Source organism: Miscanthus floridulus, chromosome 8 (assembly GCF_019320115.1).
Source record: "Miscanthus floridulus cultivar M001 chromosome 8, ASM1932011v1, whole genome shotgun sequence".
Taxonomy (NCBI): domain Eukaryota; kingdom Viridiplantae; phylum Streptophyta; class Magnoliopsida; order Poales; family Poaceae; genus Miscanthus; species Miscanthus floridulus.
In genome coordinates this window covers 165,629,559-165,644,730 of record NC_089587.1, presented here as the reverse complement: position 1 = coordinate 165,644,730, position 15,172 = coordinate 165,629,559, and positions in this window count along the sequence as shown.

The following is a 15,172-nucleotide window of genomic DNA, read 5'->3' as shown; positions in this document are numbered from 1 at the left end:
TATATTTTTCATCACTTAGGAGTACAAAAGAAGTAACCACAGAAAATATGAGCTTAAACAAGTGAAAGACGTGGCCTGTGGAATTTTCAGAATACGTGCTCGAAATCAACAAAGACCTTGTGACCACAAAAAGAGGATCTTGTGACCACTTTTTGACCAAAATAAAAATCTCTAACCCCATTAAATGGAGGATGGACAGATCCAAATTTTTTTCTGATCAATTTTGATATATGGAACGTCGAAATCCGAGTTCGTATGCGAAAACTAGACCAGTTTTAAGAACAGACTCCGAAATAGAGGATAAAACGGGAACAATGCGCGCAAAATTGGTCACGACAGCAATGATTTGATGGAAATAGTGAAGACAAGTGTAGGAAATTAGATGGCATGGACTAGGGTTTGATGGATACAAAGGAAACTCAACAAGACTTAGAGATATTCACGGATTATGATGAAAAACAAAGGGGAAAACACAAACTGGACTAAAAAACGATCTAAAACCAGCAACCAGAACTTGACCTGGGGCACAAACTCAACAACGCGAAACAGAGACGAAATTGTACGGCACAATGAGGCTATAGGATAGGGAATATGTGACGATGTATATTTTTTTGGCTTTTTGTGGACTATAGGTAATACAAAAATAGTAACAATCTAAAGGGAAAAACAAAGTTATACCTAACGGGCAACAAGGTCTCTGATACCACTTGATGTAGACTAGGCCTGATCTTTCGATAGGTATGATAGCATCGATTGGTGGAGACTCGATGTTCATGATCTAGGCTTTGAACCAAGACTGATTCGGACCCCCACAACCGTTACACCACTGCTCCGTTGGTTATCAACCACGCGAACGCGATTGACCTCACCGAGAAGGCTTTCCTGCAAGTGAATCGAGAACACAAGCAAGAACGAGATGAACACAATTTGAAATTGCAAATAAATATGAGGCTTATAATAACAAGGAGTTCAAGTCTTTATTTGAAAGGACTAATCGCCACAGGCGAACAAGATCAAGAACTGGGGCCCTGGTTCACAGCAAGCAGCCTTGGCAGCACAGTTGCAACAAAACAATGTCTGTTTCATGAGGAAATCAAGAACTAAAGAAAACCCAAACCCTAAGGAGAGCGACGGCTGCTATTTATAGAGTCTTAGGCATCACCCCCCTGGACGCGCCCCCTAATGGGCCCAAACACGATACACGGTCCAACGGACCAAAAGATGGTGTCGCAGCACCCTAACAGATTCTAGATGCTGACTTGTTTCGACGATTCCTGTTGATTCCGAAGGTATTTTGATGTGAAACTACTTGGATTGGCTTCCTTATCAAATTATCTTTCCAACCATATGTGGATCGTCGAAAACGGAGTCCGGATGCATCCTGGGTGACCAGTTTAAGGCAGACTGGTCCTGGAGCCCGAGCCGGACTCGAACTTGAGTTGGACTAGGCTTCCATCCTGAAAAAGATGAATTGGATGCCCATGCTGAACCTCCTCCTCTCCTTGGCTTGTATGCAATGAAGTAGTGATGTCCTCATCACCTTATCTGCTCTGCTTGATCCTCGGGCCCTTATCGAGCGAGCGTCCCCAGTCGGTTGTTCCTGGTCGGTTCCGACCGTGTTAGTCGGAGAAGAGCTGCAAGCAGAGGTTCGGCATATTCCCGGTCAGAGAAGAAGGTCATAGTTGGATCATGTCCCTTCCTTGGCTAGGCCTTCTGGTCAGAGACCGAATCATTCTCCAGGTCAGTCGTTAGGTAACTGGGCCGACCAGGGAGGTGCACATTGTCGCTACGCTGTCTGCTGGGCCAAGTTTTTTGCTAGGAAGCGGGCCCATTAGGGACCCTGGGTTTATGAACCCGACAGGAGCCCCTGAACCCTTTTGGGACTTCTATGAAGTCGTGAAGGGGTTGTTCACACTCATTTTATGAGCACACCTAGTGGGTGTAAGATCGTGGGTCATCGTCGGGCGAGGCGGAGCGCCACCCCAGGCGTCGAGCACAACCGAGGGGTCAGGTGAGACCTAGCGCCAACCTAAAGTGTTGGGTGCCAACCTAGGCATCGGGCATGATCAAGGGGTCGGGCGAGACGGAGCGCTAACCCAGGCATCGGGCATGGCCGAGGGATCAAGCGAGACGGAGCGCCAACCCAAGTGTCAGGCGTGGCCAAGGGGTCGAGCGAGACGGAGCACCAACCTAAGCGTCGGGCGCGACCGAGGGGTCGGGCGAGATGGAGCGCCAACTCGAAGTGTTGGGCGCCAACCCAAGCGTCGGGCATGGCCGAGGGGTCAGGCGAGATGGAGCGCCAACCCAGGTGTCGAGCATGGCTGAGGGGTTGGGTGAGACAGAGCGCCAACCCAGGTATCGAGGACCTAATACTAGGGTACCCAATGAGGTGGAGCTAATAACCATCAAACATTGATGCTTCCGAACAAGCGGGAGCACAACTACACTCCTTGTCCATACAACCGAAGGTTGGCCATACCTCACTCGACACCCGAGGGCTGGACTCTGCCTCGCCCAACCCCCGAGGGCTAGGTTCCGCCTCCTCCGATGTCTGAGGGCTGGCTCCGCCTCACCCGATGGCTGAGGGTTGGCTCCGCCATGCCCGACGTCTGGGGGCTGGCTCTACCTTGCCCGATGTTTGAGGGCAGGCTCCGCTTCGCCTGATGGCTAAGGGTAGGCTCTGCCTCGCCCGACGCCTAAGGGCTGGCTCTACCTTGCCCAACGGCTGAGGGCTGGCTCCACCTCACCCAATGTCTTAGATCAGGCTCCACCTCGCCCGATTTCTAAGCTCTGGGGCTGGCTTCGGCCTGCCCAACATCTACACCCTGCCCCCTCATAATGACGAGCACAGGGTAAGACAGGACACTCAGGTTAACCATAGTACCGAGGACCATGCCCTTCTCACCTACTGGAAGGTGCCGTCAGGATACGACGGGACAGGCGCTTTAAGCCCTCCTAGGCATAGTGTGGGGGTATTAACCCCTATACCCTTACGGCTAGGCTTGGGCTAGCTCGGACCAGGGGGTCTGGCCCACTAGAAGACGACGCGCGGCTCGACCAATCTGCTTGGAGTCCCGCGCAAGGAATCAAGGCAGATTTGGAGATCAAGCAAGATCCTAGTCGGTTAGAATAGGAATCCTTATCCGGCCACCTATGGCAATTGTAACTGGTTAGGATTAGTTTCTAGATCTGTAACCCTACCCCTAGACTATATAAGGCGGGCAGGGGACCCCTCTAAAAACATCTCTCATTGACATACATCAATACAATCAGATGCAGGACGTAGGTATTATGCCTTCATGGCGGCCAAACCTGGATAAAACCTCATGTCTATCTTGCATCACCATTTTGTTTGTAGCTTGCGCATCTGTCTACCGATAATCTACTACCTTGGGCATACCCCTAGGTAGACTGCCGACCATATTTCATCGACAGTGGCATGCCAGGTTGGGGGTGTGCGTACTGCTCTCTAGGCGAACAAGATGGTCATCATTCCCGGTTCCATGGCTACGCCGAACGGCCTCACGTTCACCATCGGCCAGATCACCTGGACCACTAGCTCCGACGACTTCATCGCCATGACCACGGAGGAGGCACGGATTCAATCTGCGTTGACTACTACTTCACCTGCATCAGCTATGGCTCCGACCATGGTGGATCTGGCTCCGGCCACACCAGCATCGTCTTCAGCCACGCCGACAACCCGTCATTCGCTTCCTCGCTACAAAGGGAGGCAGATCGACAACACCGACCTGCTCGACTCCATCGATCGGGTCGGCACCAAACTTGCTAAAACCCTAGCTCTAGTAAGTTCGATTCAAAGTCAACCTAATGAGCAGGTAACCACTACCCACAACAGATCTACCTGACCAGCTCAGGCCAATCATCCTGCATGACTTGGTATAGATCTCATGGTCACATCTACTCCTGAAGGGTGCTCCGTTCATCGCCGACCAGCCCCCGCGATGGGTCTCTGGCTCTCCGAGTGCGAAGCCTCGATGGAGAACTACCAGGCTCAGCCCTACAGCCTGGGCAACTTCGTCAACATGGTTCAGATTGAGGAGTATCAAGAAGGATCGGTCCACACAGTTCAAGAGGGCGGCTCAAGCTCCTCGTCCGGCATCGCATCTAATGGCTCCGTCCACACCGAGCTCTAGCATCATGACAATGAAGGCGTTGAATATGATCTGGATATCCTAGACCATGCCTCAGGTTTCCCACGATTCCCATCCTTCCCACCAAGGCGAGGAGACTTGATCAATGTCGTCAGTAATGATGAACCACCGGTAGTTGGTGAAACAGAACAAGAAAGGCTAGCACGCGAAGCACGCAATATTGACCGGTTTAATCGCCGACAAGCCAAAGCTGAGGCAGAAGAGGAGGCACGACACATAAGGGTCCAGCCACATGACCTTAACAATGCCTTTGACAGGGTAGGGGACAAGCAGGTCTTCAGGACTCCAAGCGCCAATGTAGCTGTTGCTATGGCGACAATGCAACGACTACCCAATACCCCAGAAATCCAGGCAGTTCGTGATGATATACAAGCTTAACTGATGGCTACTATGGCCCAGACCATAGAGATTGTAAATCAAACCCGAGCTCCATCCATCTCAATCAAATCAAGCTAGAGCCGCCAGTACTCAAGTCGCTCACAGCCACCCAACCAACGTGGCTCGTGCAACAACGACCCATCAGACAACTGTCAAGGCAGAAACGGTGGTCATGATGGTGGTCGGGACGACAACCACCACGACTACCAGGACGACAACCGCCAAGACAACCACGACAATCGCCATGATAACCGCGGTCGCAGGGTTAACCAGGGTGGCAATCGGGATTGCCATGATGGCAATAACGATCTCCACCATTCCCTCGGAGAACGTGATCTGCGCGATCGCATTAACCAAAGAGCCAACGATCGTGCATCCCACGAAGGCTATCGCCGTATGGAATATGATACTACCCATGGCCCTTCAGGTTTGAAGCAGTTTACTCCACACCTTTGCCAAGTCATATGGCCCAAGAACTTCAAGCTTGAAAAACTTCAGAAGTACGACGGCAAGGAGAACCCCAAATTATGGGTCATGCTCTATGAAACCACGTGTAGATCAGCCATGGCTGACGAGCACGTCATGTCTAATTACTTTCTAGTCGCCATCGGCCATACAGGCCACCAATGGCTGGTCAGCTTGCCGACGAACTACTTTGATTCTTGGCAAGAGCTCAAGCAAGCATTCATCGACAACTTCATTGCTACTTGTGAACAACCCGACAACAAATATGATCTACAGCGGATTCGAGATCTCAAAGATGAGCCACTGCGCGAGTATGTTTGACGCTTCTCGGAGATGCGCATCAAGGTCCCGTTAATCTCCGACAATGAGGCAATCGAGGCTTTCATCACTGGTCTCCACTTTCACGATGCCCTAAGGGACAAGCTCCTCCGCAAGAGACCTAAATTAGTCATAGCGCTCCTAGCCACTGCTAAAAAATATGCGGATGCCGATGATGCTAAAAAGATAATCATCGAAGAAGCAGCAAGGGTTCCATGCTCCAACCACCCCCACACCATGATGACTACCGCGGCAACCGTGGTCAGAATGACAATTTTGATCGCCGCAACCAGCGCAACAATTCTCGCGACCACCGTGACCAGCATAATCAGCGGCGCAATCGCCATGACGATTACAGGGGCAAGCGTGCTCGGGAAGACGACGGCAAGGTCAACACCATTAAAAAAGGTGGCGGACGTCGCAACTACGAAGAAGACTATGCCAAAGCATTGAAAGGATCCTGCCAGCTCCATCCCAAGTCAAACCATACCATGGAGAATTGCCGTGTTCTCAAATCTATCTACGCGCGCCAACAGGCTCCGGATACATCCGACAAGCCTAACGACGCAGGAGAGCAGCGTAATGAGGACAACGACAATGAAGACGTAGATCCCCGTCACAAGTATGTCAAGCCAACCAATCACGTCCACACCATCATTAGGGGCAAAGTGTCCATCGAGACCAAACGAGAACGCAAGCTGCTCACCCACGCTTGCTTGAACGTGGCCAATGCCGACAACCTCATCACCGATCCGTGGCTCCCTCCTTGGTCTCACCATGAGATCTCCTTTAGCAGAAAGGACCAATGGGTTGCAATACCTGAGCCAGGGCATTTTCCTCTGGTTCTCGATGCTTGTATCAATAAGGTTCAGTTCGACAGAGTGCTGATTGATGGCGGCCGTTCCATCGATATACTATTCAAGAACAGTTTGCTAGCCCTGAAGATAACCTAGGCTGATCTCAAGCCATACGAGGCACAGTTTTGGGGTGTTCTCCCCGGACAGAGCTCCACACCTCTTGGGCAGATCACGCTACCTGTGCAATTTGGTACCCCAGACCACTTCCACACCGACTACGTCAACTTCGTGGTCGCTGACTTTGAAGGCACCTACCTTGCTATCCTTGGCAGACCAGTGCTCACCAAGTTCATGGCCATACCTCACTATAGGTATTTGGTGCTCAAGATGCCTACTGAGAAGGGGGTTCTAACTCTCAGGGGCAACGTATACGCAGCTTACACCTGCGAGGATGACAACTTCAAAATAGCAGAGGCTCACGACCTCTCTATTCGCATGGCCGAGACCATGCTCGATGCCAAGAAGACCCCAACCGACCACATAGAGATCCCAGAGCTCGAGGCCCCATGCAAGAACATCAAGTCCAAAGAGCACAAAGCAATCCAGCTGGTCGACGGTGATCCCAACAAAATGGCCCTTATCGGGGCCAACCTGGATCCTAAATAGGAAGACGCGCTCGTCAGGTTCTTGAGGAGCAACGTGAGTGTGTTCACATGGAAACCTGCTGACATGCCCGGTGTACCTCGGAACTTGATCGAGCACTCCTTAAATGTCGATGGCAAGGCCAAACCTATCAAGCAGAAGCTACGATGGTTCGCTCGTGACAAAAAGGAGGCTATTAGGGTAGAAGTTACATGGCTTTTGGCAGCCGGATTTATCAAAGAAGTGTATCATCCGGAGTGGTTAGCCAACCTGGTTCTTGTACGCAAAAAGAATAATGAATAGAGAATGTGTGTTGATTACACTGATCTCAACAAACACTGCCCTAAAGACCCCTTCGACTTACCTCGCATAGACAAGGTCGTAGATTCAACTGCCGGTTGCGAGTTGCTTTCCTTTCTCGATTGCTACTCTGGTTATCACTAGATCGCTCTAAAAAAGGATGACTAGATCAAGACATCCTTCATCACGCCCTTCGGCACCTACTACTACATGACCATGTCGTTCGGGCTCAAGAACGTCGGGGCTACTTACCAACACGCCATACAGGCCTGCCTCAAAGACGAGATAAAAGACGACCTCGTCGAGGCTTATGTTGACGATGTAGTTGTTAAAACCATGGAAGCATACACCCTTGTTGACAACCTCGAACGTACCTTTGCAGCTCTTAACACATTCCATTGGAAATTAAACCCAAAGAAGTGTATCTTTGGTGTTCCATCTGGTATATTGCTCGACAACGTCGTCAGTCACGATGGCATACGCCCTAACCTAGAGAAGGTAAAAGCTGTCTTGGACATGAAGCCACCCAAAAAGGTGAAGGATGTTCAGAAGCTTACCGGATGCATGGCTGCCCTCAGTCGTTTCATATCAAGATTAGGTGAAAAAGGACTATCATTTTTCAAGCTGCTCAAAGCATCCGAGAAGTTTGAGTGGTCAGAGAAGCAGACGCTGCCTTTACAGAGCTGAAACAATTCCTTACATCACCTCCGGTCCTCACTGCTCCCAGAGAAGACGAAACCCTCCTGCTTTACATTGCGGCAACTAATCGAGTGGTCTCCACTGCCATGGTGGTCGAGCGCGATGAGCCCGACCACATCTACAAGGTACAACGACCAATTTATTTCGTCAGTGAGGTGCTCAATGAATCCAAGATCAGGTACCCATAGATTTAGAAACTGATCTACGCCATACTAATCACATCCCAAAAGTTGAAACACTACTTCGACGGATATCGCATGGTGGTCATGACTGAGTACCCTCTGGGAGACATCATTTGCAACAAGGATGCAAATGGGTGCATCATTAAATGGGCAATGGAGCTATGCCCTTTCTCCTTGGAATTTGCAAGCCGTACTACAATCAAGTCTTAGGCACTTGTTGATTTCATCGTCGAGTGGATAGACTTAAGCACACCTGCCTCTTAGGGGCCCGCCAAGTATTGGATGATGTACTTTGATGGCTCTCTCAACATCGACGGCGCACGAGCAGGAGTCCTTTTCGTATCACCATCCAAGGAGCAGCTCCGATATGTCCTCAGGATTTATTTCCCGGCGTCTAATAACGCCGCCGAGTACGAAGCATGCCTACATGGTCTGCGCATTGTGGTCGAGCTCGGTGTCAAATGTCTCTATGTCTATGGAGACTCAGCTCTAGTCATCAACCAACTCAACAAGGACTGGGATACGACCAGCGAAAAGATGGACGCATACTGCAAATCGATCAGAAAGCTGGAAGGCAAGTTCTATGGCATCGAGTACACACATGTGGTCTAGGACAAAAATCAAGCAGCAGATGCGCTGTCAAAGTTAGGATCATCCTGAGCCAAAGTCCCACATGGCGTATTTGTTCAAGACCTGCTCACGCCTTCCATCAAAGAAGAAGATCCCACGGCCGACAAGCCTCCAGACCAGCTATTGGTGGCTATGATTCTGGCATCAAACACCACCGAACCACCTCCAACCACTAAGGAGCCTGACTAGAGAGTACCTTTCATCAAGTACCTGATAGATGGTAGCGGTTACACTGATCAGACAGAAAACAAACGCCTGATGCGTCGTAGTAAGCAGTATCTGCTCGTCGATTGTAAATTGTGGCATAAGAACACGAAGGAGGAAATCTTGATGAAGTGTATAACCCAGGAGGATGGTGAACATCTCCTGGACCAAATCCACTCTGGCTCCTGTGGCAACCATGCGGCCTTGAGAACGCTGGTTGGCAAGGCTTTTCGAGCAGGGTTCTATTGGCCGTCAGCCGTAGCCGATGCAGAGAAGCTAGTACGCCATTGTGAAGGTTGTCAGTTCTTTGCCAAGAGAATCCACATACCAGCACATGAGATTCAAACAATACCAGCCTCTTGGCCCTTCGCATGCTGGGGACTGGATATGATCGGGCCTTTCAAACCGGCCCCTGGGAAATTTACATGCGTCTTTGTGCTGATCAACAAATTTTCCAAGTGGATAGAGTACATGCCCCTGTTCAAGGCATCTTCAGAAAAGGCTATCGCATTCATCGACCAGGTCATCCACCGCTTCGGCATACCCAACAGCATCATCACTGATCTGGGTACTCAGTTCACCAGGAACGCTTTTTGGGACTTCTGCGATGAAAGGAGCATAGTAGTAAAATACGTCTCGATGGTGCACCCTAGAGCTAATGGACAGGTCGAGCAGGCAAATGGTATGATCTTGGATGCACTTAAGAAGAGGATGTATAGAGAAAATGACAAAGCTCTCAGAAGATGGCTCAAAGAGTTACCAGCCATGGTCTGGGGTCTTAGAACCTAGCCCAGTCGCAATACCGGCGTATCACCATACTTTATGGTTTATGGCACTGAGGCAGTGCTCCCAGCAGATATAGCCTTCAGATCAGCATGGGTAGAGAACCTCGATGAAGACAAGGCCAATGAAGTATGGGAGCTAGAAGTGAATAGTGCAGAAGAGAAGCGGCTCGATTCTTGCGTATGTACAGCCAAATACCTTGCCGTTTTGCATAGGTACTACAACAAGAACGTCAAGAAGTGGTTCTTCATGGTTGGGGACCTGGTCCTGAAGTGGAAGACGAATCAGGTTGGTGTCCACAAACTCGCAACCCTATGGGAAGGGCCCTTCATGATCAAGGAGGTTACACGCCCAACATCTTACAGGTTAGCTCACCTAGACGGTACAGACATACCCAATTCATGGCACATCAACAAGCTTAGGCGTTTCTATGCTTAACTACTAAGATATGTACCCCTCTTGTACTTTCGATTTAATTCAATAAAGCTATTATGATTTCTCCGACCACTCTAATGTGTCACTTTGAAGTCTATTGTTATTCTAACTCAACCAGTTAAAACCGACCACCATTCCTTCTCGGGTTTTTGGAGTAGGCCCTGTCTCCGGTTCCTCCCAACGCATGCATGGGATCTGCTCTCTACGCTACAGGTGATCGGCAGGTGCTCTCTGGTTTGACTTGTGTGTTTCTACGTGTGCACAAGCTACGCACCTCACACTTCGACCACAAGACAAACCAGGGCCATACAAACCTTTTAGGATGACGTGTCGACTAAACTGGTACAACTAAATAGAACGCTAACACATTCTAACTTAGTTACACCAACACGATATCCGAGCTTAAACACGTTTTCTACAAAACAAACAAGCTTATGCTGATATACAGTTACGTTATTACAAGCTTGCCTAAAAAGGTCCAAGTTTACAATAACACAACTACATCTTCTTCTATAGCTATAGCCTATACTATTGGCTGGTCGAGGCACGTAGCACCTGCTGCTCACTGGGCCTAACATCGTGCAAGGGTCTCGAGGACTCTGGCATTGATCGAGCTGAAGAAGATGACCCCGCCGATGCCTAGCTAGTCGAGACCATAGGCTTCACCGGTTGGCTTGAAAATGATGGCACTCCCAGCTGACTTGTTGATGGCGTTCCCTATATGGGTGGTGTCGCACCTCCACACAGGTTAATATCGCCAATTATTTTCACCGACAAGTCCAGCTGGGTCATCCGTAGCTCCTCGGCCTTGTCTAGATCTACCTCCTTCAGGTATCCAGCCTCCAGGCGCTTGAGATCGATCAGGGGGTAGTGAGCACATACCATGCTCAGCACATGTGCACCTGCATACTCTCCTGCCTCCTTCACGAACTCCTAGAACCATCCCCATGCCTTTTGGCATCTCTCGATCAATCCTAGCTGTGGAGTCCTTGGCACATCTTCTACTAGTGCCGGATCGATGAGGTTGAGGACCGGCAAAATGCCCGTTGCCACCTCCTGGCACCGGCTTTTCCAGGTGTCACGGTCCTTGATCTCTTGGCATTGCGCCTTCCAGCCATCACGGTCTTTTATCATGGCCTCTAGATGCTTCTTTGCATTGACTTTTATAACTACAAACCGCACACGCTATTAAAACTTTAGACCACTCCAAACTACGGTAGGCAACAAAAATGAGCAAAGGGGTTTGGACAACTTACCTTTCAGCTCCTCTGTCATCTTGGTCATGTGGTCCTAGAGCTGTGACTGGTCTTTTGCCAGTTTTCTGTTGTCCTCTTTCAGGCGATCACACTCCACGACCGCACGATTGTTCTCCTCTCAGAGACGGATCACTTTGGCTTCTAAGCCTACACTACAGCTGTTACTACCAACAACGCAACAACACTTGTCAGTAGTCATTGTGATAAAGTGGCTACTTACTTGTTCTTTCCCGCTCTTTATTACTGAGCTGGATGACTAGGTTCTGATTCTAGGACTCTTGCACTGTCTTTTCATGGTTGGCGGCTTCAAGTCACTGGCGCAAGCGTTCCACCTCTGCCGTTAGCTCCTTGTTGCTTGCAGCGATCCCCTCGATCTGGTCGAAGCATTTCTTGCGGTACCTTGCGGTCTTCATTAAGTCCTGTGTGTAGATAGCTAAGTAAGATAGCTCGACTAGACAGCAAGATCAGGTGGTGAAGCAAAGCTTACCTGCGCCTCCGTCACAAGCCGTTTCGCCGCCCGTTCAACTTTCTTGGTTTCTTCGACCTTTGGGATTTCCTCATGGACAACCCATTGGTCGTTCCGCCAATGTGACACATAAAAATGTTGTCGCTTGTCTTGCGGATGGCCCAGGAACTCCTCCACCTCGTCCTCTTCGGGCTCTTCTTCGGGTCCTGGTGCTGGTCCGACATCAACAGCGTCTGTGATCACCACAGCCTTCCCACAGGTTTTAGCATCGATAAATGTGGGCTGTGCTCTCACCTCCGGTTGCTGCTCCTCGGTCTGCTCCATCACCCTCAATGCTGAGGTGTTGCCCTCAGCAGGTCTAGCGCTCAGAGCACTCGTGCCCGACTCAGTTGGTCCCTCGACCACCTGCTCGGGGACTATTGTCTGATCGTTCCCTTGCTGAGGCCCCGATGGATCTTCTGCTATGGCTTCCTCGGTGGCTGGCTACTAGGCCGTCTGCTCTAAACTTATTAGCGGAGCCATGCTACTTCCGGCTAGCTGGTCCGGACTTTCTGTGGATGCCAAACTAGTACATCTGAGATAGGTTTAGAAGGCAACCATATTCAATGCAAATTGCTAAGTTACATCAAGGTTACAAATACTTACATGTTGGAAGCACGGAATGATGTGGAGAAGGCACGTCTCCTTAGCTATACTTGCTCCACATGCTGTGCGGGTGACTCCTGGTCTCCCTCTACATCCAGCACTGTCGCTGCGCCTTGGTGCTCGACCCCTCCTCCGCTTGTCCTTTGCGCTGTAGTGGTCGGTGGCGTGCTCGGTCAAGTTATCGATCCTGTCACCGATCACGTTCTTGCCTAGGTACTCCTGAGGTCGACTCGGCTGCATCCTTCACCGCCATTGGCAATGTGGGTCCCATAGGCGCAGAGGAGATACCTTGCTAAATCGACTCCAGTTGCTTTCTCCTCTTTCGAGGGACAAGTCGAAAGGTGTCTGCATCCTCTCCCTCCTCTACGTCATCATCTGACTAGGCAAAAATCGCCTGTCGACGCTTGCTGGCCGGGTTCTTCTCTGAGCCCCCCTCAGGCTCATTGATACTTAGCGCCCCCCTGGTGAGCAAGGTGGTTGCTGATCTCTTCTTCGACTGTTTGGGGGTAGCCGGCCGCTTACCAGCGGCTAGGGCTGCTGCCTCCTCTCTAGCTCTGAGCACCGCCCAGTTGACATCCTCATCTTCGATCTCGACGCTGGTCTGGGTGGTGGGACCAGCTCCTTGTGGCCACTCCACTCTAGGGGGTGGCAACACAAACACTGTCGCTCTATCCTGACCATTAACCTGGGTAACAAAAATGAGTGAACACAGTAAGTTTCCACTTATCCTACCATAATATAAGACTATGGGTACAGGGCAAGACGAGTTACCTTTGGGGGAGGTCGGGCAAGCTTGAAAGCGTGCTCGATGTTGCTCAATCTGGCATAATTTGGATCAGCTAAGTTAAATAGCTCTCCAATTCTGGCTTTGACTTCAATTTTGTCAAGCGCCCCTGCCTCGTCCTTGTCGGGTCCGCGCTACCTTGATATTCATAGCCAGGATGTACTCTCCTCTGGCAGGGCTGGATCTGTCGGCTGATGAAGCTCCCGACCATGCTCGGACCATCTAGTTTTTTCCATGGGATCATTCCAAATATTTCTGGAATCTGTTCCAGGTGCTCGGGCTTCTCTGACCAGCTTGTCCTCTTCTCTGGAATGTACCCCATGTCGCACATCGTGATCGTGTTTGGCTCTTCACGGATGTAGAACCATTTCTTGTACCAGTCATCTAGCGACGTGTTCCATAGGTAGTGCAGGTACTGGGCTTTCATGCCATCACGGAGGTTGAGGTACACACCCCCAGCTATCTTCGAACCGCCGCTTCCTTTCTTCCGTAGACAGAAAAGATGGTGAAAAAATCGAAATGGGACTGGAAGCCGCCATATGCTTCACAGAGATGTATGAAAGTGGCGACAAGGAGGATCGAGTTGGGATGCAGATTGCAAATCCCAATCTCATAGTAAAGACTGAGCCCCTGAAGAAAAGGATGTACCAGAACCCCAAATCCCCGTTTAAAGAAGTCTTCGAACACCATGATCTCACCTGGTTGTGGATCGGGGTACCCCTCGCCCTCCGGCGCACGCCATCCTATGAGCTCCTTGTTGTGGAGTACCCCCATGGTGACAAGGTCTTCAATGGTCTGCTCGTTGCTTCTCGATTTCCACCATTCCTTCGCCATGACCCCTGCTTTCTTTTGCGCATCACTTTTCGCCATGAATCTGGCCTTGCTGATGAACGAGGAAATGGCGGAGGATTGATTGGTGGCGATTTTGGATATATTAGGGTTGGCGAGAGGAAGAAGAAAGCTGCGGCTACAAATGGTAATGGGGTTCAGTAAAAAGTAACTTACCTATCCTATACTGTATTTAACCCAAGAGTTATGCCATTTCGTCTACCCAAGATTCTTGGGAGACGTGCGCACACGCCGCAGACGGTTGTTTTCATAGCCTCGAGATCTATGCCAATATGTGCGCCTCTTCGTTGCCAGTGTGGGAGGGCCCATGCTGACGCACCTACTGATAGGTGCCACGCAACTGTTTGCTTGACAAGACAAAAAGGCAGTATGACGTGCTATACCCGTCTACTTTTTTGACCAGACGTGTCAGATTGGACTTGACAGAGCAAGTAAATAAATAAATACATAAAATAATAGTACAAGTGGCATATGGTTTTTTGCCACACTTCTCGTGCTCGAGGACTGTCGCGACTATCCTTGTGCTTGGGGACTGTCCAGACCACCATCGTGCTCGGGGACTGTCCAGACCACCATCGTGCTCGGGGACTATCCAGACCATCATCATGCTTGGGGACTGTCCAGACCACCATCGTGCTCGGGGACTGTCCAGACCACTCTCGTGCTCGAGGACTACCCCGACCACTCTCCAAACATTGCTCGGAGACTGCTCTCCTTGGCTACATGTGATTTGTACCCACATACTGTTGAGAGGCATTTATTTTTTCTCATTAGACCTTGCTACAAGGCTGATACCTCGCCTTCTAGCAAGCTCGGGGACTACATTGGTACGATGCACCTACCGGTGCATCTCGTATCGCTTGTACGATGATTGGATTCTCAACTTAAGTGGGAATTCTTTTTAGACCCTGGCACCACGTGCCTACGTCACCTACTACCAGGCTTTGGGACTAAGTGGGCACACTTCACCTTGCGGTGAATGTGCTTATTTTACCGACCCCTACGCTCTGACTATTGGCCATAACTACTATTGTACAAGGGCCACTTACATTTCTTTTTAGAAATACAAGTGGGCACACTTGATTAGGAAAGGAATCTTTTTCTTTTTTCTTTAGAGCACCATGCATTCTTCGAACAACCAGAATCTTCGGCTATAATCGTGGT